General features: G+C 32.9%; 1 protein-coding gene across 13 annotated transcripts in view; it reads right to left on the bottom strand.

Annotated features, from left to right (window-relative positions):
• The window catches only part of LOC131426980 (innexin shaking-B), a 1,311,753-nt gene that overhangs the window by 578,660 nt on the left and 705,976 nt on the right, over positions 1-27,117 (bottom strand). Inside the window, exon 1 of one of the 13 annotated variants that reach the window (XM_058589828.1) lies at positions 18,401-22,819. The exons of 11 other annotated variants lie outside the window; for them this stretch is intronic. The gene's annotated coding sequence lies outside the window, so the exon portion shown is untranslated. One more of the 13 variants, XM_058589830.1, reaches the window with a different exon arrangement.

The following is a 27,117-nucleotide window of genomic DNA, read 5'->3' as shown; positions in this document are numbered from 1 at the left end:
ATTTCCCTTCCGTTGATTCTATGCCGTCTAACAATTCTTCCTGAATCCGACTGTAGCGACATACAAGAAAATTCTTCAAAAATTCCCTAAATGGACGCTTGTCGTTCTGGGAAGAAACATCAATCTATGCCACCAGTGACGGTGATGATTTCCGACTTCAAAGCATTCCGTACTGAGCTTTCTGGTTTTCTCCCGGAAGTAAAAGTCTCATTTCAAATCGGACGAAGAGGAGAATGTCGAGTCTTTGTTGATGGATTGTAAGATCATGAACGTCTTATCCGATATTTGACCGAGAAACTTCATAAATTTTATTCATTTGATATAAAATCAGACAGACCCTTCAAGGCTGTCTTGAAAGGATTATCAAATGATCAAAGTATTGATGAAATTAAAAATGAACTAAAAGAATTACTTGGTTTTGCTCCTTCCCAAGTAATACTTGTGAAAAAAATAGCGAATGGTACTTCTAAACCACGCTCTGGAATTTCCAATGAACTTTACTTAATACACTTTAATCGAAGTGTTGTAAACAATTTGAAAACTTTAGAAAAAGTACGTTTCATTTCCCACATTAAAATTAATTGGGAACATTATAAACGGCATAATCGTATTGCAAACTTAACGCAATGTCGTTGTTGCCAAGGCTTCGGCCATGGAACCAAAAATTGACATACGGATATACGGTGTTTGAATTGTGGTAAATCGCATTCGAAACACATTTGTCCAATGAACGAAACCACTGATAAATTTTCATGTTCTAATTGCAATGGAAATCATAAATCCAATTATTTGAAACGTCCTGTCAGGGGAAAAATTTAAAACGCTCGTTCGCTTAGACAACAAGTCAAATCAACGAGCTTAATTTTACAGAACATACCTGAAAATCAAAAAACCGTTACAAGTGCCACGCCTACTTCTTCTAAGGCACTTATTTCTTCGAATTTAAAACAAAAAACAGGTACGCCTGTCAATTCGTCTTCTAACGAAAACAATTTATTGACAGGTAGATCGACCTCGTCATCATCTTCTACTAATGTCAGTTATGCTGGTATATTACGTAGAAATCTACACCTATTTCTTCTAATGTGAATAATTAAAACATAGGTAGATCGGCCAAATCATCTTTTTCTAATGGCAGTCTACCTACCAATATTCCTTCAATGCCATTCGCTTCTTTAAATGAAGTCGATTTAGGCGATATAACTGAAAATAAAATGATCTACCTACTAGATCAAATTTTTCAAATAATCATCCGAATGAATTCGACTTCATCACTTTTTGAAGCATTTCAAATCGGATGGCAATTCGCAAATAATATTATAATGAATTTAAAATTTAACAGTGATGTTAAATAATTATTTGAATATTTTAAATTGGAATGCTCGATCTTTGAAATCGAGTGAAGATGAATTTTATAATTTTCTCAAAGTTCACAAAATTCATATTGCCATTGTGACAGAAACTTTTCTTAAACCAAATGTCAAATTGAAAAGTAATCCACATTATGTGGTTCATCGATTTGACAGGTTTACTGGAATGGGTGGTGGAGTTGCCATTTTTGTCCAACGGCAAATTAAACATCGAATTTTACCTTATTTCAATACTAAAGTTATTGAAAGCTTGGGAATCGAAGTTGAAACCATTCATGGAATTTAATTCATCGCTGGAGCATATTTGCCATTCCAATGCACCGGCGAACAATTAAAATTCTTTAAAGGCGATCTGCAAAAACTCACAAGATATCGACCGAAATTTTTCGTAATAGGGGACTTAAATGCTAAGCATGCCCAGTGGAATTGTAGACAAAATAACCGTAATGGTAAAATACTTCATAATCAACTCTCTGCTGGTTACTTCACAGTTCTTCATCCCAGTAATCCGACTTGTTTCTCTTCCGTGAAAAACCCGTCTACAATTGATCTGGTTCTAACAGATCAAAGTCACATTTGTAGTGAACCAATTACACATGCTGACTTTGACTCAGATCATCTTCCTGTAACATTCAGAATTTCCAACGAAGCTATAATTAATCCAATTAGTTCTATATTAAACTATCATAGAGCTAATTGGTTGGATTACAGATCTCACATTGAAAATCACGTGGATCATGAAACTATTTTAGAAAATTCTACGGACATCGACACAGCAATTGATAATTTGAATCATTACATTATCGAAGCTAGAAATCTTTCAGTTCCCAAAGCTCAAACTAAATTAAATTCTCCTATCATCGATGACAATCTTCAACTGCTCATTCGGTTCAAGAATGTACGTCGACGACAATATCAACGTTCTCGTGATCCTGCTATGAAAAACATAGTTAAGGATTTACAAAAAGAAATTAAACATAGATTTACTCTTTTGCGAAATGAAAATTTCGCTAAAGAAGTTGAACAAATTAAACCATATTCTAAACCTTTCTGGAAACTTTCTAGGGTTCTTAAAAAACCTCGGAAACCAATTCCTGCTCTTAAGGAAGGAAATCAAATACTTCTTACAAATGGCGAAAAAGCTCAAAAACTTGCTCAGCAGTTCGAGAGTGTGCCCAATTTTAATTTGAACGTTGTGAGTCCTATTGAAAATGAAGTCTCACTGAAATATGATCATATTTAAACTCTAGTGTTATCACAAGATGACATTATTGAGACGAATTTTGATGAAATTAAATCAATTATTAGGAAACTTAAAAACATGAAGGCTCCTGGTAATGATGGAATTTTTAATATTCTTATTAAAAATCTTCCCGATGTTGCCTTGAGACTTCTGGTTAAAATTTTCAACAAGTGTTTTTAATTAGCTTACTTTCCAAAAAGATGGAAAAACGCTAAAGTAATTCCTATCCTCAAACCTGATAAAAACCCAGCAGAAACATCAAGTTATCGACCAATTAGCTTACTTTCTTCTATCAGTAAACTTTTTGAAAAAATTATCTTGTTGAAAATGATGTCTCATATAAATGAGAATTCATTTTTTTTTACCAGAGCAGTTTGGATTTCGTCATGAACATTCAACTACTCATCAACTTGTAAGAGTTACGAACATGATAAAAGCAAATAAATCTTCTGGGTTATCCACTGGAGTTGCTCTTCTAGACATAGAAAAAGCATTCGACAGTGTTTGGCACAAAGGTTTAATCACAGACTAACAGACATGACAGTATGAGTAAATTCTTATAAAAATAATTTTTCGTGATGCACTAGTTCCACCTATATTGTACTGCGCGAACTATTTACTATCGGTACACCTCTTGTGTTATGTAAAAGTATTTTTACTAGTTAGATTCCCCTCGTTTGTCAACACCGATCAGCTACTTGCAGGGATGCCTGATTTGACCAAAATATTTGAAAATGAAACGTCACAATAAATTATTGGATTACGTTGATAATATATTTAACTTTTTCGCGATGTTGGAAGGTAACCATTTATTTGACTCAACGTTGTTCATCCAGACTATATTTTATTGTGTTGGTAGTTTTCACCCGAAATTAAGTGGCGGTAGACCAGAAGCAAGTAAATATTGTAACAAAACGGGTTCGATTTTGTATTGCGTTGGAGGATGAGAAGTAGGCACAATTATGTATATAGTTTTGGCAATATGTATTAAATCTGTATCCTGCATGAAATTCGCATCGACGTATACAAATCAAAACATTACAGGTAATTCTGTATGAATGGCAACTCTGTTGGTAAATGAAAAAATAAACACAGTCTAGATGACAGACAAGATGTTTTTGATAGGGTAACGTGGCGCCATCATGACACATGTGAGTACTGTCCCAAACAAAGGAATATTCGAAATGACCGTTAAAATGATTGAAGAATTTGAGTGTCCTGTCTGTTAGCCTGTGGTTTAATAGCAAAAATGTCTGATTTATAGTTTCCCATTTATTTGATCCAAATAATTCAAAATTATTTAATTGATCGTACTCTTCAGGTTAGCTATCAGAATTGTAAATCTGAATTGCTACCCGTACAAGCCGGTGTTCCGCAGGGTTCGAGCGTAGCTCCAATCTTGTATAATATAGGTTTCATCACGACAGCCCCTAGACAAATAGTTCTGTACAGCCAACGTTGCCGTCATTCAATTCGTTCGACAGTTCATTCCATCTCAAGACATTTTGTCGTGGTCCACGACAGCCGAAGAAGTATGAAGTTCTCGCTATTGCGACAGTAAACTTCGGGTATCCGTCACTGCGTTGTTTCTGTCGAGAGCAAAATATTACTCTCCCTTGACCAGGTCTGCAACAGTAGCCGGTGCGGTCGAATATATTTCTCTAGGTTTGATATGACGATTCGAGACAAGCATGTGGGTTTTTAGTTTTGCCTTTGGTGATTGCTTTGCGCAGCGGTTGATCATTGCGCATAGCAATCACCGTTGTTAGGGCATTGATAACAATATAATTGATAATTAATAATATACGAAACTACTAATACGAAACGGATTGAAGAACGTACTTTGGTTTTAATGATAGTTAGTTTTTATATTTTGGTCGATCTTCTATGAATCGATCGATCGATCAATGAAATTCCATAGAAAGAAAAGTTAGTTTTCAAAAAATTATATTCATAATTAAAGAGCAATGTATTTCAACAGCTGAGACAGTTCGGCGTGCTCGTTTCAGGCAGTTTACGTTCGGTTTGTGGGCTGTAACATTCATAGTGTATGCGCGTACTGATGTGCGTGAAGCATTATCTTCATCCTCTTTATCTCTTCCTTCAGGATAGTAAAGGCGCGATCGTTCCTTATACAAGAGTGTATAAGCCAATTGAATCAGATTTTAGATTTATATGTAAACGGTAAATAAATGTTCGTATCGAAAGATATATTCAAATCAAAGATTCCGTATTCGATACTCGTTAGCGTGATTCTGAATAGCCTTCGACTTTGCAGTCGATTTATAAGTCTACGGGACTATTGCATGGCCAGTGCTGCAATACTACGGATCCTTTCAAGTCAGGACTGTAAATTACGAAACCTGGCTCGTTAAGTTCATTATATGTACATTGAACCACCAATCGAATAAAAACCTTGAGTGCAAAATTTGGAGTCGGAATTTGCAAGGCAAAAATCATTTAGAAACATCTTATTTTCAGGTACCGTACAACAAAACTTTGAATGCAAAAACTGAATGAAAAATTCCGGTTCTTCCAAAGAACATGTTTCCAAGCATGGAATGCAGCATGGTTGCCCGTAACAGATTCGAATGTTTATTTTGTTTTATTTTATTTAGACAAAAAAGTTTTAATTCCCCAAGTTATGTAATAATGTCTTTCTTGAGTAATATATCCTCGATGTGCTTTTACGCTCAATCCAATTTTGGAAATGTAGATGTTGCAATTACGAGCCGCACGCAGAAGAAGATGCGGTGCATTGAAATTTCAAACAGCACATCCAGTTTATATGCGCTTGCTACAATTCTCGTACACATTTTTGGTTTTCTGTTTGAGTCGGCTCTCACGCCCTCACATTTTCCGAACTTCCAGGGCGAACATGGGATCGGAAAAGGAAAGTTATTCGTGAATAGCAAAGCGAACTATTGTATTTAATTTGGATCCGACTTCCACAGTCACAATGTCTAATAATGTCGAAAATTTTTCTAAAGTCTAATTGGCTTAGTAGCTTGTGTCCGCATTAAAAAAAATCAAACGTTTGGAACTATAAATATTGTAACTAAATAGTGAAACATTCTGAGAGCCGAGTTCATTGCACATATTTAACAGTTTTCTTTCTGAAAAGAAATTATGTTCTGAAAAATGTAGGTGTAAATCCCCGGTGAACGACCACAATTAAGTTTGAAACTCATTGTTTTAGTTATCCTAGGAGAAACAGAATTTAAGAGCAGTATATGACACGAATTTGTCTGTCTTTTATTTAAAATTCAAAAACTAAATTTTTAAATTCCCAGTTTTGGTACCGATCATCCCTTAATTTCGAAACAAGAAGTTAGATAAGGATGAAACTAAATGAAAGGCTATGGAGCCACAAAACCCAGAGTTTGGGTAAGTCGGTCAATGTGCCCATGCACACAAACACATACAAGCATACTTCTACCAGGGCCGCTTTTACAAAGGGATAGTAGGGGCACGTGCCGCCGGGCCCACAGTCTTAGGAGGTCCTTGACGGAACCCACAGAGTAAAACAATAGTAATTAAGTTAGTAGTTAGTTGAGGCACACATATCAATCGTTCCCCCGGGCTCATTATTACGTTAAAAGTTCAATGAAGTGAGTCGAATGGTACATAACACATGTCTTTCGAGGCCATTCAAAATTCCGGTTTCAGAGTGACCACATCAGTCTCATCTAAAATACCTCATAATTCAGAGATTTTAATTAAATGATTTGCGATTTGAAAATATCTTCTGAGCTCTTCTTTTCGATCCATTCAAGAAACAAAAATTCTTAATGTGCACCATCAGGAAAAAACACATAAACAACCATCTGTTGAACTACTTTTTATCTGAGGGCTTCCCCAATCAACTTCATGGTTGCGGACCCTGTATTTGTGTAGATGGTACTAAGAGATCTACCACCTCAACGAAAAAGAGCTCAATTACAAGGTCCTGGGAGTACATCGAAACTTGCAATGATAGCAAAGAGAAAGTCAATTTAAGCCGCAATGAAGCTATATTAATAGGTACTGAATTCCATAAAAAAAACTTATAAACTTATTTTCATAGTTTTGTGATATTTATGAAAACAAAAGAGGTTTATTGAAGACCGGTTCTCAAAGGTAGTAACAAATTAAGAACTCAACGTTTTCATATTCTCATTCCTTCAACTGCTGGCAAAACGAAATCGGTGTGGCACGGGTACCAAAGTGTGCCGACAATTGGTGGAGTAACGTTAAATACACTAAATAATTAAATAGTTGTGAAAAGTAACTACGATTCGATCGAAAAATCAAAACGTCAATATTCAGAATAAGGGTGCATAAGACATTTTTGGAGTATTATTTATGAATGGAAGTGTATCTGTTTCTTTAGGAATAAGAAGGAAGCACTAAGGATCAATACTTTAGAAATTCAGATATATGAGTCGTTACACAAAACTCAGTGTTTATCTTTTAATATTCGTTAGTTATTAAAATTCATTGCCTTTGCTGACAGTATATATAAATCTAAAACAATTTCTATATTTCACAATGGTAATGTGTTGTAATGAAACCCTAATGTTTCTTGCAAAGGTAATCCCAACAACGCAATCGTATGTACTAGTACCGTTTCATTGAGGCAATCGAAATAGTGCGAGCGCACTATGAACCACAGCTCGTCTCCAGAAACAGCCGGTTTTTTACTTCAAGAGACATTGATGAGACAGCCGGCTCGCGACAGCCCTTCGTAACAGTAATTCCCTAAAAATCAAAGGATGTCTTCGATTTTCAAAGGCTGTCGCCGTAACAGTTCATGCGAATGAGCGAACATAAAGAAACAGGATACAAACAGCCCGTTCGGTTTGACCACTCTCCGGATAGAATACTATCATCAATCTGCACGCTTAAAAATAGTTACTCAAAAATGAGTAAGATCTCACTCATCTACAGAAAAAGTGGAACAACTCTAATTTAGAGTAACTCCGAAGTTACTCAAATTTGAGTTCGTCCACTGGAAACGATGTTTGGGTAAAATCTACTCATTTACTGAGTAATACTTTATTTGTACATGTGCCAAAAATAGAGTAACTATCACTCAAATTTTGTGTGAAATTTTATTTCACATATACCAAATTTGCAAAAAAATGCTCCTTTTCTGAGTGTATTGTATTAAAATATTAAGTAATTGAACTCAATACTATATTAAGTGGTGGTCGCTTGGAGTAGTGTGTCAATCGCAAATTAACATACATGTCAGTTATGCTCAGGCACCAATCAGACACTTATTCCTCATAAATGACATTTGAGCATATTCGTCTCCAGTCTAAAGCACAGCACGGAGTTTATCATTCCATATATTCACATATCATCCTGTGGATCCATCGGATCCAAACGTAATTCAGGAACCTTGTTTGGGAGTATACGACATTTCATATGAATCTGAGTTTGTAGAAAACGGTTTAACCATCTCCGAGAAAATTGAGTGAAATTATTTGTCACACACGCATTTGCTGATCTCGACGAACTGAGTCGTATGGTATATGGAAGTCATGTTCTTCCAGCATTTATTGCTGTAAATAGTTCAAATCAATATAATTATGGAATTACTTCCAACTCGATAATGCTGGTATCATCTAGTTTACATATGCCATATTCGAAAGATTATGTTGCCAAAAATGAACCGTGCTAAAATTGGTCTGAGGAAAATTGTCATAAAAAAGGATGCTGTACACAGTCTTTAGGTACTTAGAAACAATCATATGTAACAGTATAAAAAATCGTGTTTCATGTTGCTCCCAAGCATTGCTTTTTCATACAGCGCTCAAAAATCTACTGGAATAAGGCTTACACAAAAATATCGATATCTCCGTTAAAAATGGACGGATTTTAACAATCTATGGCTTGTTGGATAGGTATTACCGAGCGAAATCTAAGTCTGGAATAAGGCTTACACAAAAATATCGATATCTCCGTTAAAAATGGACGGATTTTAACAATCTATGGCTTGTTGGATAGGTATTACCGAGCGAAATCTAAGTCTGGAAACATATACTGTATTCAAGGTCAAATGTGACAGATACTGTCAAAAAACATTTGAAAATTTTGACATAAAACTTCGTATAACTCAAAAAGTAAACATCCGATCCCAAAGCCATTCAATAGCGTTCTGGGTGACGGGGAGACCTTTCATTTGCGACTAGTTTGATCAAAATCGGTCCAGCCATCTCTGAGATCTCGACCTCTTAGTTGACAACACACATACACACACACAGACATTTGCTCAGATCGTCGAGCTGAATCGATTGATATATGACATTCGGCCCTCCGGGCCTCGGAAAATTTTTCGAAAGTTTGAGTGAATTCTATACCTATTTTTTATATATATATAAAAAAAAGGTTAAAAATACAACATGTTGCTACAAATGGTTATTACAACTTTTAGACTGATCTTGCGAATAGTAACAAAAAAACGAGTTCTTGCGTTTAACTCAAATTTAGAGTAGGAGTTACTCAATATCATTGATGATAACTACTCAATTTTTGACGTTTTCATGTATCATTTGAAAATGAGTAACTAGTACTCAAACTCTGAGTAACTTTTTCTAAGCGTGTGGCGAGTACAAACTGTCTCACAGACAGCATTCATTTAGGTATGCGAGCGCTGTTGCCACTACAGTTCGGCATATGCTTCACACATATTGTAGACTGGGCTTTCGACTTTGCGCTCAGACAGTTCATGCTATCTCGTGGCGGATGTCATTGAAAAGCAGTACTGCTGGGAAGCCTGGTGACGACACAAGTCTGTTAGCCACGGGTAGAAATCGAAGAGTGATCTGCAGTCGCCTACAAAGAAGTTTAAATATTTTCAGTGATTATCTGTCAAAATGGAAAATTAAACCAAATGCAGCAAAAACGCAATTAATTATCTTTCCTCATAAGCCAAGAGCTTTTTTTCTTACACCAAACAATAATCACATTCTCAAATTGAATGGCTTGCAATTGACATGGTCTGATCAAGCTAAATACTTAGGTTTAACGTATGACAAAAAACTCACTATCAAGGATCACATTGAAGGAATCCAGGCAAAGTGTAATAAATATATTAAATGTTTATATCCTCTTATAAACAGAAATTCCAAGCTCTGTCTAAAAAACAAATTGTTAATTTATAAACAAATTTTCAGACCAGCCATGCTTTATGCAGTACCATTTTGGTCAAGTTGTTGTTCCACCAAGAAGAAAACGCTTCAAAGGATTCAGAATAACATTCTGAAAATGATTTTAAAGCGTCCTCCCTGGTTTAGTACAAATGAGTTACACAGACTCACAAATATAGAACCATTAGATGTAATGTCTCAAAATCGATGCAATCTTCAATTGAATCGATTCGCGCTCTGTATTAGATAGTAAGTTAGTATTTAAGTTCCTTTTCCCCATTACACAATACAAGTAGGCTTAGAATTTTCCCTACACAAAAATCTCAGAATTGCGGAAGCAAATGATGTCCTCATGGTAACAATCAAATCATATATATATATAATAGGGCTGAAAAGTCACCACTTGTGGCTGAACACCCAATTTAAATCTTAATAATTTAATTTTAACTCATATCCCAATAAATAGTTAAAAAAAAATTGTTGAACTCACTACGATATTAAACACTGTTCGGAACATTTTCTCGAACGATTTGTTGTACAGCAGCAGATATTTTGTTCCCTTCCTCAGAACGCGTTCTGATTGGCTGGTGTATACATGGGTCAAATGAGACAGGTTTTACAATAGTGTACTATTGAAATACTTCAATACAATGCTTTTTCTTTACACGCTTAAGTTGAAAAATTTCGATTCTATTGGTAGTTAGATTATATAAACCCTTTCACAGATCACTGAGCTATGAGCTTTAAAAATACGAGAAAGACAAGCGCGCCTTTTGAAATATCCTTTTAGATACTCGTTTATACCAAACATTTCAGAACAGTTTAATTTTGGATTATTTGAGATTATGTCACACAACTGAATATTTTCTCATAAAATTGTGATCATATTTCCGATGGCATGTAGCAAAACTTATGTTGATTCGTTAGATACAAAAGAGATATTCACGATCAAAAACTTATCACTCTCTCAGAGGGTAAATTTTGAAAAGGCACCCCATAGTAAAGTAAGTCGTATTCACGACAAAATGAAATTAAACATAGATTTACTATTTTGTGAAATGAAAATTTCCTTAAAGAAGTTGAATAAACTAAACCTTATTCTAAAACTCTCTGGAAACTTTCTAAGGTTCTTGAGAAACCTCAGAAACCAATTCCTGCTCTCAACGAAGGAAATCAAATACTTCTTATAAATGGCGAAAAAGCTCAAAAACTTGATCTGTAGTTCGAGAGTGTCCACAATTTTAATTTGAACGTTGTGAGTCCTATTGAAAATGAAGTCTCACTGAAATATGGTCATATTTCAACTCAAGTGTTATTACAATTGACATTATTGAGACAAATTTTGATAAAATTATGTCAATCATTAGGAAACTTAAAAACATGAAGGCTCCTGGTAATGATGGAATTTTAAATATTCTCATTAAAAATCTTCCCGATGTTGCCTTGAGTCTCTTGCTTAAAATTTTCAACTAGTGTTTTTCTTTCAAGTTATCAAGCAATTAGTTTACTTCCTTTTTTTAGTAAACTTTTAGAAAAAACTAACTTTTTAGAATGATGTCTCATATAAATGAGAATGAAATTTTTTGTTTACCAGAGTAGTTTGGATTTCGTCATGAACATTCAACTACTCATCAACTTGTCAGAGTAACGAACATGATAAAAGCAAATAAATCTTCTGGGTTATTCACTGGACTTGCTCTACTAGACATAGAAAAAGTATTCGACAGTGTTTGGCACAAAGGTTCAATGGCAAAAATGTCTGATTTCCAGTTTCCTATTTATTTGATCAAAATAATTCAAAATTATTAACCTGATCGTACTCTTCATGTTAACTATCAGAATTGTAAATATGAATTGCTACCCGTACGAGCAGGTGTTCGTAGGGTTCAGCGTAGCTCCAATCTAGTATATTTTCATTTCTGATCTTCCAAATCTACCCGTTATTTGATAGAAATCACTATTCTGTGACGACTCAAGTCTGGTAGAAATCTAAGAGTGATCTGCAGTCGCCTACAAAGAAGTTTAAATTTTTTCAGTGATTATCTGTCAAAATGGAACATTAAACCAAATGCAAGGTTTACAATTTTCCCTTCACAAAAATCACAGAATTGCGGAAGCAAATGAGGTCTTCATGGTAATAATCAAATCATGTATATTAGGGTTGAAAAGTCACCACTTGTGGCTGAACACCCAATTTAAATCTTAATAATTTAATTTTAACTCATAATTCAATAAATAGTTATTTAAAAAAATATTCTCAGTGAAAATATTTTTCAAAATGGAACATTAAACCAAATGCAGCAAAACGCAATTAATTATCTTTCCTCATAAGCCAAGAGCTTCTTTTCTTAAAAAAAAACAATAATCACATTATCAAGTTCAATGGCTTGGAATTGACAAAAAAAAATTATTCATTTATAAACAAATTTTCAGACCAGCCATGCTTTATGCAGTATCAATTTGGTCAAGTTGTTGAGTTACACAGACTCACAAATATAGAACCATTAGATGTAATGTCACATAATATTATAAGCAAATTCCGACAAAAATCGATGCAATCTTCAATTGAATCGATTCGTTCTCTGTGTTAGTTAGTACGTTAGTATATAAGTTCCTTTTCCCCATTACTCAATACAAGTAGGTTTACAATTTTCCCTACACAAAAATCACAGAATTGCGGAAGCCATGATGTCTTCATGGTAATAACCAAATCATGTATATAATAGGGCTGAAAAGTCACCACTTGTGGCTGAAGACCCAATTTAAATCTTAATAATTTAATTTTAACTCATATTCCAATAAGTAGATATTAAAAATAAAGAAGACGGCCAAACAAACTGAGTTCGGTTGTCTTGGTTCCCAGACTGAGATTCCTTGTGGTCGTATTTTCACATTTGTGTTCGTATTTTCGCAAATTGATCTCACTCAGTTTTCTCAGCGATGGTTTGACAAATTTTCACAAACTAATGTTTTAGGGGAGGGGTAAACGGTAAACGATGAAAAAAATCATCATTTTTGCGATTTTTTACAGAATTATCGTCCAAAAAATAAATTCAAATGTTTTGCATGATAAGAAACATCATTCGGACAACATTTTGTAAATTTTACGTGGAAAAATATTGAGAAATAAATCAGTGAAGAAGTATTTTTCAGGATGCTTTTTAAAATTCATGATTTGTGGTGTCCACTTTATCTCAGCGCAGACTAATCAGAAGTGAACAAATGAACGCAGCATAGTTAGAGTAGAAGTTTTCCTAGACTCCAACGTTTTTGTTTGATTTTTTTATTTTTGGAGGTTGGTCAAAGTGAAAACTACGATTTTTCAAGAAAAAATCCGCCATTTTGTAGCTGTTAAACCTCCCAAAGTATCAAACAGCAAAACGGAGAACGTTGCGGTCTGGTTTGTTATATGTAGAAAGAGTGTGCAAAATTTTAAAAAATAGTTCAATAGTTTTTGAATGACGATGTTCACTTTCAAAACCTGCGGAAAAACGCGTTTAAAGTTGTTTATCTATACAATCAATGGAAACAATTAATAACTCCAGGGAGCTCGGAGGGAGCATCTGGTTCCCGATATATAGGGTGAAGTGTATTAAATTTTATTCTGAATACATTAGGTAAAGTGACAAAATTTTATACCATCACTTCTAGGCGAAACAGAAAACGTGAAAAATTTCTAACTCGGTCAAAAAACTACTCCAATCGGTAGTCATTATCAGTAAACGGTCTACTAAACCGATTCCGGTTAATCTTCCAAAAATTGAAAAAAACTATTTTGAGGAGTACTACAGTATTATATATGATAGTATGTTTGATATGAGAAAGGCAACATTAGACCACTAGGTGGATTAAAGCAGGTTTTTTCTTGTCTACAAAAGCTGATTTTTATGATACAGAAAAAAATATGAATTTTTGATATAATTCTACAAATTTGCACTCGGCTACCAAGTTCCGCTGCATGGATTTATACGTATCAATTATTCAACAAGCAGATATGTTCTTCTGTGGTTCAGTCGATTAACCGATGTGCTTTGTGACCGAATGTTTCTAGATTCAAGTCGCGCAATTGCTTTTGATTTTTTGTTCTTTATTTCATTTGATTTTAAGCCATGTAACTTGCAAATCAAACAATTTTACTTGTTATTGAATATAAATTTGTGTGAAATACAACGCTCCACTTATGTGCATATTATAAGATGTAAAACCACATGAATTTTTCAAACTGTGTACCTAGTATTTGTATGTGTAGGTGTTTCCGGGGAGGAAGGGTACTAGCTATCAATGCTATCGTACGAACATTCAATTGGAGGTCATTTGGCTGCTGACCGATATTTCTAGTGGTGGTGGAATAGCAACAATGAATAGTTTATCCGTTCGGGTCCATTAGGGAACTAGCGTGCTCAACCTAATCCTGAATCTCAATTTCCAGCTCGAACATAGAGTCCTAATGGTTGTATAAGGGAGGTATGAGGGATTTATCTTAGCAGATCCATAATTTCTTACCTGACACGTCTTAAATTCGGCTTGATAAACATTTCTACACTAGCCTCAAACGGTGCGGCTTGTCATTAATAAATTTACAGAAATCTAACTATGTACTTTTTTCACTATGCTGAAGTAAACCGTCTTAAGTGCTCGGTGTCTAAAGCGGAAAAGAGCGATGTTCATTGATATACCGTGACTATCACCTCACCTTTTCTCCTCTTTTCTCCTGCCCACCCGTTCCTCCCATCCAGTACCTTCTTGTGTGCAGTGCCCGGAATTTGATCCTAGGGTAAAGCACCCGAAACGGTAGTACATTTAAATTTGTAAAAAAATATGTGAAATTAAGATTATTTTTCCTTTTCTTGCATCGTCGCCCTTAATGACGGTATGCAATTTTAAACACACTTTACCCTATAGTTTTCTATAGGACTAGAACCTTTCTATGGAACTGAAACCTTTCATTTGAGCCTAAGAATGTGAGAATCGGTGGAGCCATATTTAAAAGAATGAAATGGAGTTCTCGAAAACCATTTGCGGTACTTCCAGAACCGGGAAATGAGATCAGTATATCCGAAGTTGGTTCGTTTAATAAGCAACTAATATAGCATACAAATTATAATAAATTTGAGTCAAATTCAGAATATTTTGTCGTGAATATGACCTACTTTACAATGGGGCGCCTTTTCAAAATTTACCCTCTGAGAGAGTGATAAGTTTTTGATCGTGAATATCTCCTGTTATATCTAATGAATCAACATAATTCTTGCTACATGCCATCGAAAATATGATCACAATTTTATGATAAAATTTTCAGTTGTGTGACATATTCTCAAATAGTTCAAAATTGAACTGTTCTGAAATGTTTGGTATAAACGAGTATCAAAGAAGATAATTCATAAGGCGCGCTTGCCTTTCTCGTATTTTGAAAGCTCATAGCTCAGTGATCTGTAGAAGGATTTATACAATTTAACTACCAATAGAATCGAAAATTTTCAACTTGAACGTGTATTGCAACAACATTGAAGTTTTTCAATAGTACACTATTGAAAAACCTGTTTGATTAAACTCATGACAGCACCAGCAAATCAGAACGCGAGATGTCTGCATCTATACAAGAGCATCCATATAAAAGTGGAGTGGTGCATTTTTCCTATCATTTGCTGAGCAACTGTTCCCGAAACAAGACACACGAGAGCAACATCGAGGACCTGTCGTCTCACTGTTTCCCGATCTGAATGCACGAGACACCGTCAGCACAATGACACCGAAAACCGGTAGAAAGGCAGCCAAAAAGTCCAGCAAGGCCCATTGCCGAAACAAGACACACACGAGAACCATCTCAGATCTCAATATTTCCTACCAAAAGATTCATCAAGATGGAAGTTAAATTAATTTGCACCGTCACTAACACATTTGTTTACGAACGGCAATGCGAAAGCGAAAGTGAGGATGTTGAACACATCTTTATACTAGTATACAAATATGCCGTGCGAAACAGAGTTGCCACGTATACAGATCAATATTTATTTTTGTCGTGATTACTTTAGTATGCGGCCGAAAACAAAAATGAACAAATTGTTAGAACAAATGTTTCCACTTGATTTGCGCATTCTATTTTCCAGGCGTATCAGAACTGGCTAAATTTAAAGCAATCCTAAATATTTCTTCATCACAATGATGTGGTCGTCCTGAAAAGGACGGGGTTTTCAACTTCTCGTCGTTACGGATGGCCAGCTGCAGATGGCGAGGGATGATTCTCCTTTTCTTGTTGTCACGGGCAGCGTTACCGGCCAATTCCAACATTTCGGCAGCCAATTACTTCATCACTACCGCCAGATAGACCGGTGCACCGGCACCGACACGTAGTCTGCGTAGTTTCCCTTCCGGAGCAGACGATGGATTTTGCCAACTGGGAACTGCAGACCAGCACGGTTCGAGCGGAACTTTGCCTTGCCCTTAACTGTTCTTCCTGTGTGCGTGTTTTTGCGTAAAAATTCCACAAGATGCTGTTAACAGCTAGACAGCCAATTCAGTATTACTGGCTGCCGCTCTACTAACTCCTTTTTTATATCGTCTAACTGTTTCCCGTTCTGCGATATTTGAACAAAGGGGCTGTCCGTACACCGCTGCCAGTAGCAGGTATAAAATGAAATGTGATGTGAGAAATAGCGTCATTTAAGTTAAAGCAGCTACTCTGAACGTACGAGACACCGTCATCACGATGGCACCGAAAACCGGTAGAAAGGCAGATTTGTACCGTCACTAACACATACAATTTCGAACGGCAATGCGAAATCGAAAGTGATGTTGAACACATCTTTATACTAGTATGGGGTCGTGTGAAAATGTGCCATGTAAAACAGGGTTGCCATATATACAGGTTAATCTGTATTATTATTATTATTATTATCATTATTATTACTATCATTATTATTATTAGAATGACTCTTGCATACCGAAGATCGTCGATACATTTCAGACCAGGCCTTTGCAATTGTCTCGTACTGAAATTTCGAGAAGAATCAGATATCTTCGAACTTTATAGCTTCAATAAAAATAAGATACAAATTTGTCGTACCTAGCCTCCTATATAAGAAAATTAAAAAGGAATTGTTTCAAGTTTGGAATATATAGTTGTAGAATAGTAGCTGTTTAATGAAACTAATCTGTACTTTAATGTAGGTGCATCGCTTCAAACTCTCAGTGAAAAAGAGGAAAGCTTGCACAATTCATACAATCAATCAACTAACTGATATTCGGAAAAGTGATGGGAGCGTGTCAGTTTTTTCGTATTCACGACATCCAGTTATGTCTCTGACATTACCCACTCGCCTTTTTTCACATACAGGTACAGGATACTTGGCCTTCCGGGTCAGTTTTGCTAGTCGATTTTTTTTCAGTAATTTCATGACTTTCCTATATGAGAAAGGAAAAAAAATATTGAAAAGTGCACACACATTCACACACAGACATTTTCCGATCTAGTTGTTATATTACAGAAGTTCAAGTAGTATAAATTGTGTCTGTTTCAATTTTATGGGGTGTTTGATAAATTATCCAATGAATTTCTGCTGTTCATACTCTCAACAATATTTCAAATAATTACTTATATTTTTTATTTTTCTACAACTCGTTTACGTATTAGAACTTACATCAAGATGTAATCAATTTCACACTTGTTGTATAGGCAATCACTTTGTGTTGCTAGTTAAAAGATTCATTGATGAAAAATTATTGGCATAACAAGTCATGTGGGCACACTAACTATACGTGATGTGAACGAACAGACAGGTAGAATATGTTCTTATACGTGCATTTCATATCTGTAAGCATGTAACAGTAATCATTTCATATTTTCTCAGCCGGGCCTGGACTCCAGATGAAAAGCAGTAGTAAAGCGCAATTTCAGTATAATATTGCTGAAATCAGTTGATCCGCCTATGAGAGAATTTATTTATTTATTTATTTATTTATTAATAATACTTGTGAAATAAGGAATGTATTAATAATACTTGTGAAATAAGGAATTCAGTAGAATGAACACTTTTTTATCATGAATATTACATGCAGACTTTTAAACACATATGAATAGTTGAGGGCAGAGAAGACCAAGAATGAAATATATGTAGATAAGCTTCTCTAAGCATTAATAGCTAATAAGCATAAGAAACGGAAATTGTTGTTGATGTTATACTGGCAAGCAGTTTCCTCAGATTATGCACCCTTGAGACGTGGCAAAACTATTCTATTTTCAAAACAGCACGCTTTGTGTATTCAATCTAGTCTAATTCAATTCTTGCAGCTGGCAAACCGTGCACACACGCTCTTCACAGAGTTTTATTACTGTTTTACGGTTAATCTCAGTAGTATGCGTAAAAGTTCACTAGCTAATTTACATAGTTTTGCGACACGATAGCATGGATCTGTTGCTCGAGGATTCAATTCAACAAATAATCTTGACAATCAATCACTGCGATTTTTCTATTTATATTATCTGTACTAGTTTAAACGGATTTTTAACCTTAAATTCAACATACTTTTTTTCATGAAAAACGAAAGTTATTATTCACTTGATTCGTTCATTTGTCAAAAAAAGTATAAATAAAATGTATGAATCAATCGTACTAAGCTAAAGAATAACTGCGACCGAAATTATATTCACATACCGATTTATTTCCACTTGAACCGGCGACGATGTTAGCGTCTGGACGCCAAAATTTACACTAGAAGGCAATCCGTTATTTAAAACATAAAATATCTAGTCTCTCTCTGCAATACTTGTTTAAGTTTGAAATGTTTTTAAATACGTAACACATGTGTTGGTTTTTAGAGCAACGATAATAAGGATCGGTACATATTTATATATTTTGGTTATAACTTTGTAAATTTCCTTTTCGTTCACTTTCTTTGGTTGGAAGCGGGACAGTATGGCAATTTTCGCAAACCTGGTACAAGAATAAGTCGAGTTGTAGAGAGTATGTAAAAACAATATTTCTCTCATGGTACACATGCTACATCAGCCACGTTGATTGATTCTGTAATACATGGGTTTTTGGCAGCAGCATGTTACGAAAATGCAACGGAAAAGTCGAACATATCAATATGAATTCAATTTTGCTCTGATATGGCTATTATTTGATATGAACTATTTTAGTTTTCGTAAATCGATTTTTGAACCATGCTACCCATTTCGTCGAGATGTGTGTGAGTGTACCAGAACATGCAGTCAATTTTCTTCAAGATAGCTGGATTTTTGCAAACTTAGATTCAATTGAAAAAACTTATGCTACCCTCAAAATTATTGCTTTTCAGGCCAATACAACTCCGGCTTGAAAAATATGGAACATGGTCGATTTTTGATATCTATAGAAAGGTAATAGAATAACACATGGATCAATAAATCCCGAGACTAAAGCAGAGATGGCGCTCGTAGTAAACCAGTTACCACGTATTTCTAGAGTACTAACCTTTGCTTCAAACGGGTAAAATTTTAAGTCGATCCGACCAGAAACATCTGAGTTATCGAGGTTGGAGTAAAGTCGTTTTGTAGTTTGTTTAACAAATGGAAAAAACCGAGTTTCATGTTTTGATAAAACATTGTTTTTTAATGGGTAAAAACACCGTGCAAGCGAAACAATGGATTGAAAAATGTTATCCGGACTCTTGTCCATCTAAAGCAACGATTTGTCGGTGGTTCGCCGAGTTTAAACGTGGTCGTACCGACACAAATGACGCGGAACGCTCGGGTAGACCTGTGGAAGCCGTTACACCGGAAAATGTGAATGAAGTGACAAAAATTATAATGAAAGATCGTAAAGTGAAGCTCCGTGAGATTGCTGAGATGACACAGATATCATATGGAAGTTTATTTACTATCCTTCAGGAGAAATTGAGCATGAAAAAGGTTTTTTTCCAAGTGGGTGCCGCGATTGCTTTCGACAATGACGATGCACCCTGCCACAAGTCGATGAAAACAATGGCGAAATTGAACGAATTGGGCTTTGATCTGCTTCCTCACCCCCCATACTCGCCAGATTTAGCCCCCAGTGACTACTGGTTCTTTGCTGATCTTAAAAAAATGCTCCAGGGAAATGGATTTGGCTCAAATGAGGAGGTCATCGCTGAAACTGAAGCTTATTTTGAAGCGAAAGATAAATTTTTTTATGAACATGGTATTGAAAAAATGGAAAAACGTTGGAACCATTGTATGATTCTAAAAGGTGATTATGTTGATGAATAAAAAAAAATGTTGTTTCCATTGTAAGTCTCGGGACTTATTGATCCATGTGTTAGCTGAAGTTTCAGTATGTTGATTGGAGCTCCAGAGACTCAGCTCAACGAGATCAGAAATTGTCTCTATGTGTGTGAACCTTTCAAAGATTTTTCTTAGCGCTCAATTTTCTCGGAGATGGCCTAAATGATTTAAACAAGCTTAGATTCGTTTGAAAGCTTGGTCATTGACGATCAAACTGCGATTACTTCAGGCTCCGAAGACATGGTATAAGTAACGAAAAAATCCCCTTTTTCTTTCCGCTCAATTTTCCGGAAGATGACTGAACCAATTTTAACAAACTTAGACTCGTTTGAGAGCTCCTATTGTGTCATTGATCAAGTTCGAAGATCAAATGGCTGTAAATTTTGGGTCCGACGATAAAATGACACAAGCTTAGATTCGTTCAAAAGTTACTATTGGGTCATTATTCAAAGATGAAATAGTGATTTTCAGCTTTATTATATACACGATTCGGTTTATACCATTCGAAAATCATTAGTTTCCACAATTCTGTGATTTTTGCCTTTCTCATATAGAAAGGCGATGCAATCACTGTGACAATCGACGTTGGACCAAGTCTCGGCCCTCCGGGACAATTCGACTCATATCGTCGAATACGAAAAATGCCTGTGTTTGTATGTTTGCACCGACAGTTTTCCACAAATCTACCAACATATGCGGTGACACGGGGCTGCTTACGTTGCTTACGTTCATCAAACGCATCGGGCCTTCTATGTCGTGGTATAGAAGTAAAGCTCTCGTCTCTTCTTTAGTGTCTGGATCAGGTAGTATTTGCTTTGGCTAGTCCCTTTCAGATTGCTATAATTACTTAGATCCTTTGAACCATGGTTCATTTCGTTTAAGAGGTAGCCCTTTACCCCATTTAGTCAGTGTACCAGCGATGTACAACTTTGATTCGATTAAAACGCAAATTTGACACGCTTGTTAGCTCAACTATTTACCCAATTCTAAACACTGTGAATTGCTTGTTATTATGTTGATGAGATCGAATCCAACTAAGAACGAAGAATCAATCCGAAAAATGTCAGGGAATCAGTCCAAAAAATTGTTGGGTAATGTCAGAGACATAACTGGATGTCGTGAATACGAAAACAACTGACATGTTCCTTAACACTTCCGAATATCAATAGGTTCATCAATTGTATGAATTATGCAAGCATTCCCCTTTTTCACATTTTTCGCAAAAACAAAGAAGGCTTCACTTGATCTCGATTACTGGGAATTTCACCCAGCGAAAAGTGCACAAATCTAATCAAAGCGAAGAAGAAATCCTAAGAGTTCTATAGAAAACTTTTAGCGCCATTAGAACGACTGATTTTGTGTGATGCTCTCCACCGTTGTCCCTTTTTCGTTGTTCTTTCACCAATGCAAACGACTAGCAACTGTGACGTAATCGCTCTTGTCGGAAGCGAAACTAGCTTTGCAAACGACACACAATACATCTGCTCGCAGTGGCGATAGAATTTAAACTGATATAATTTTTGTTAAGAGTATTCTTTTTACATAATTTCGTTTGCAGCTTTTTCACTAACTACGATATTTTTCACTCACTACGATATTAAGCGCTGTTCGGAACATTTTCTCGAACGATTTGTTGTACAGCAGCAGATATTATTAGCAGCGGTGGTATAGGTCCACCAAACAAATAAGCTGTGTGGCATCCGGCGAAATTATTTTCTACCAAGAATTGATCCACTGGTTTCCTGGTCCATGTCGTAAAAGGCCACAAAAATAGGAACTCCTAAGTCAAGGTGTATTTCCGTGCCGATGACTGAATGGCTGCAGGAGGTTAAAGAATGCAGTCGTGAACGGAATATCTTGGGGTTTCTCCCTTACTATATTAAGCGAAGCTCTGGCACTTCTTTCTTCGCAATTCGTGGGATTTAAATGAATAAAACATTTAAAAAATCCTTACATGGTTCGCTATACGCGATTATAAGCCAATATATTTGGTTTCTTCTAGTTGTTGTACGGGTAGTGCTGGAGGTGGAGTGTTCGTTGCTCTAATTGATAATAGTTAGAGTCAGGGCTGGCAAAATCACGATCAAAAAATCATCAAATCACGATCACTACTGATCATGAATCACTTGTGATCTTTCCTTTAAAGATCACTACTGATCTGATCTTTTTACGATCAGTTGATCAGTCATCTCCAAATCACATCTAAGACGATCGGCAATGATCTTCCGTTACACAAAATCACTGCTGATTTTGAAACACAGCAGATCTAGATTTTTGTAAGATCAATCATTGGATGATTTGATCTGTTTTGAGCATTGTGACAAAAATCAAACGTGATCGTGATCAGACATGAATGCAAATTGATTTACTTTTTAAATCGTTGATGTTGTGTTTCATCTGGTGAGGGGTGCGAAAATTGATGACAATAGAAAATTATGCATCCAACAAAAGATTAGCGGTACGTAATAGGGCGTGTCAATGGGACTTCAAAATCAATGAATTTTGATGTTTCGAATGCGTGGAGGTGTTCAAATCGGAGAAAATTTTCTGTTTTGTCGCTTTTGGGAATCTAATGATGGGTGAAAGAGCGTGTCAATGGAACCGGATTATAGTGACTTCGTTTTGCCATCAACTAAAAACACTTACAAATTGAAATATTTTTTGCGACAGTTTTGAAGTTTTCGCACCTTTTTTGCGCCGTCACTAATACGACAATTGCAACACTCCCCAGGTTTCCAATCTGGACAGCATAATATCACTAATTGGCATTATAGTCGCTCTAGGGACTGCTTTAATACCGGCTTTAGCAAAATACATACAAAAGATACAAATTAGAGTTCTAAATTTATATTTTATAACTGCATTACAATTCATGTTATTACATTTCATAAAGTAGAAATCTATATTTAGTTTCATAATTATTTTCTATCAAATATATAAATTTGTTTGATTTTGATTTGATTTTGATTCGATTTTGATTTGATTTTGATTTGATTTTGATTTGATTTTGATTTGATTTTGATTTGATTTTGATTTGATTTTGATTTGATTTTGATTTGATTTTGATTTGATTTTGATTTGATTTTGATTTGATTTTGATTTGATTTTGATTTGATTTTGATTTGATTTTGATTTGATTTTGATTTGATTTTGATTTGATTTTGATTTGATTTTGATTTGATTTTGATTTGATTTTGATTTGATTTTGATTTGATTTTGATTTGATTTTGATTTGATTTTGATTTGATTTTGATTTGATTTTGATTTGATTTTGATTTGATTTTGATTTGATTTTGATTTGATTTTGATTTGATTTTGATTTGATTTTGATTTGATTTTGATTTGATTTTGATTTGATTTTGATTTGATTTTGATTTGATTTTGATTTGATTTTGATTTGATTTTGATTTGATTTTGATTTGATTTTGATTTGATTTTGATTTGATTTTGATTTGATTTTGATTTGATTTTGATTTGATTTTGATTTGATTTTGATTTGATTTTGATTTGATTTTGATTTGATTTTGATTTGATTTTGATTTGATTTTGATTTGATTTTGATTTGATTTTGATTTGATTTTGATTTGATTTTGATTTGATTTTGATTTGATTTTGATTTGATTTTGATTTGATTTTGATTTGATTTTGATTTGATTTTGATTTGATTTTGATTTGATTTTGATTTGATTTTGATTTGATTTTGATTTGATTTTGATTTGATTTTGATTTGATTTTGATTTGATTTTGATTTGATTTTGATTTGATTTTGATTTGATTTTGATTTGATTTTGATTCGATTTTGATTTGATTTTGATTTGATTTTGATTTGATTTTGATTTGATTTTGATTTGATTTTGATTTGATTTTGATTTGATTTTGATTTGATTTTGATTTGATTTTGATTTGATTTTGATTTGATTTTGATTTGATTTTGATTTGATTTTGATTTGATTTTGATTTGATTTTGATTTGATTTTGATTTGATTTTGATTTGATTTTGATTTGATTTTGATTTGATTTTGATTTGATTTTGATTTGATTTTGATTTGATTTTGATTTGATTTTGATTTTGATTTTGATTTGATTTTGATTTGATTTTGATTTGATTTTGATTTGATTTTGATTTGATTTTGATTTGATTTTGATTTGATTTTGATTTGATTTTGATTTGATTTTGATTTGATTTTGATTTGATTTTGATTTGATTTTGATTTGATTTTGATTTGATTTTGATTTGATTTTGATTTGATTTTGATTTGATTTTGATTTGATTTTGATTTGATTTTGATTTGATTTTGATTTGATTTTGATTTGATTTTGATTTGATTTTGATTTGATTTTGATTTGATTTTGATTTGATTTTGATTTGATTTTGATTTGATTTTGATTTGATTTTGATTTGATTTTGATTTGATTTTGATTTGATTTTGATTTGATTTTGATTTGATTTTGATTTGATTTTGATTTGATTTTGATTTGATTTTGATTTGATTTTGATTTGATTTTGATTTGATTTTGATTTGATTTTGATTTGATTTTGATTTGATTTTGATTTGATTTTGATTTGATTTTGATTTGATTTTGATTTGATTTTGATTTGATTTTGATTTGATTTTGATTTGATTTTGATTTGATTTTGATTTGATTTTGATTTGATTTTGATTTGATTTTGATTTGATTTTGATTTGATTTTGATTTGATTTTGATTTGATTTTGATTTGATTTTGATTTGATTTTGATTTGATTTTGATTTGATTTTGATTTGATTTTGATTTGATTTTGATTTGATTTTGATTTGATTTTGATTTGATTTTGATTTGATTTTGATTTGATTTTGATTTGATTTTGATTTGATTTTGATTTGATTTTGATTTGATTTTGATTTGATTTTGATTTGATTTTGATTTGATTTTGATTTGATTTTGATTTGATTTTGATTTGATTTTGATTTGATTTTGATTTGATTTTGATTTGATTTTGATTTGATTTTGATTTGATTTTGATTTGATTTTGATTTGATTTTGATTTGATTTTGATTTGATTTTGATTTGATTTTGATTTGATTTTGATTTGATTTTGATTTGATTTTGATTTGATTTTGATTTGATTTTGATTTGATTTTGATTTGATTTTGATTTGATTTTGATTTGATTTTGATTTGATTTTGATTTGATTTTGATTTGATTTTGATTTGATTTTGATTTGATTTTGATTTGATTTTGATTTGATTTTGATTTGATTTTGATTTGATTTTGATTTGATTTTGATTTGATTTTGATTTGATTTTGATTTGATTTTGATTTGATTTTGATTTGATTTTGATTTGATTTTGATTTGATTTTGATTTGATTTTGATTTGATTTTGATTTGATTTTGATTTGATTTTGATTTGATTTTGATTTGATTTTGATTTGATTTTGATTTGATTTTGATTTGATTTTGATTTGATTTTGATTTGATTTTGATTTGATTTTGATTTGATTTTGATTTGATTTTGATTTGATTTTGATTTGATTTTGATTTGATTTTGATTTGATTTTGATTTGATTTTGATTTGATTTTGATTTGATTTTGATTTGATTTTGATTTGATTTTGATTTGATTTTGATTTGATTTTGATTTGATTTTGATTTGATTTTGATTTGATTTTGATTTGATTTTGATTTGATTTTGATTTGATTTTGATTTGATTTTGATTTGATTTTGATTTGATTTTGATTTGATTTTGATTTGATTTTGATTTGATTTTGATTTGATTTTGATTTGATTTTGATTTGATTTTGATTTGATTTTGATTTGATTTTGATTTGATTTTGATTTGATTTTGATTTGATTTTGATTTGATTTTGATTTGATTTTGATTTGATTTTGATTTGATTTTGATTTGATTTTGATTTGATTTTGATTTGATTTTGATTTGATTTTGATTTGATTTTGATTTGATTTTGATTTGATTTTGATTTGATTTTGATTTGATTTTGATTTGATTTTGATTTGATTTTGATTTGATTTTGATTTGATTTTGATTTGATTTTGATTTGATTTTGATTTGATTTTGATTTGATTTTGATTTGATTTTGATTTGATTTTGATTTGATTTTGATTTGATTTTGATTTGATTTTGATTTGATTTTGATTTGATTTTGATTTGATTTTGATTTGATTTTGATTTGATTTTGATTTGATTTTGATTTGATTTTGATTTGATTTTGATTTGATTTTGATTTGATTTTGATTTGATTTTGATTTGATTTTGATTTGATTTTGATTTGATTTTGATTTGATTTTGATTTGATTTTGATTTGATTTTGATTTGATTTTGATTTGATTTTGATTTGATTTTGATTTGATTTTGATTTGATTTTGATTTGATTTTGATTTGATTTTGATTTGATTTTGATTTGATTTTGATTTGATTTTGATTTGATTTTGATTTGATTTTGATTTGATTTTGATTTGATTTTGATTTGATTTTGATTTGATTTTGATTTGATTTTGATTTGATTTTGATTTGATTTTGATTTGATTTTGATTTGATTTTGATTTGATTTTGATTTGATTTTGATTTGATTTTGATTTGATTTTGATTTGATTTTGATTTGATTTTGATTTGATTTTGATTTGATTTTGATTTGATTTTGATTTGATTTTGATTTGATTTTGATTTGATTTTGATTTGATTTTGATTTGATTTTGATTTGATTTTGATTTGATTTTGATTTGATTTTGATTTGATTTTGATTTGATTTTGATTTGATTTTGATTTGATTTTGATTTGATTTTGATTTGATTTTGATTTGATTTTGATTTGATTTTGATTTGATTTTGATTTGATTTTGATTTGATTTTGATTTGATTTTGATTTGATTTTGATTTGATTTTGATTTGATTTTGATTTGATTTTGATTTGATTTTGATTTGATTTTGATTTGATTTTGATTTGATTTTGATTTGATTTTGATTTGATTTTGATTTGATTTTGATTTGATTTTGATTTGATTTTGATTTGATTTTGATTTGATTTTGATTTGATTTTGATTTGATTTTGATTTGATTTTGATTTGATTTTGATTTGATTTTGATTTGATTTTGATTTGATTTTGATTTGATTTTGATTTGATTTTGATT

The sequence above is a fragment of the Malaya genurostris genome, chromosome 2 (assembly GCF_030247185.1).
Source record: "Malaya genurostris strain Urasoe2022 chromosome 2, Malgen_1.1, whole genome shotgun sequence".
NCBI lineage: Eukaryota > Metazoa > Arthropoda > Insecta > Diptera > Culicidae > Malaya > Malaya genurostris.
Note: the sequence above shows the minus strand (reverse complement) of the source record. Positions and strands in the feature narration are given on the sequence as shown.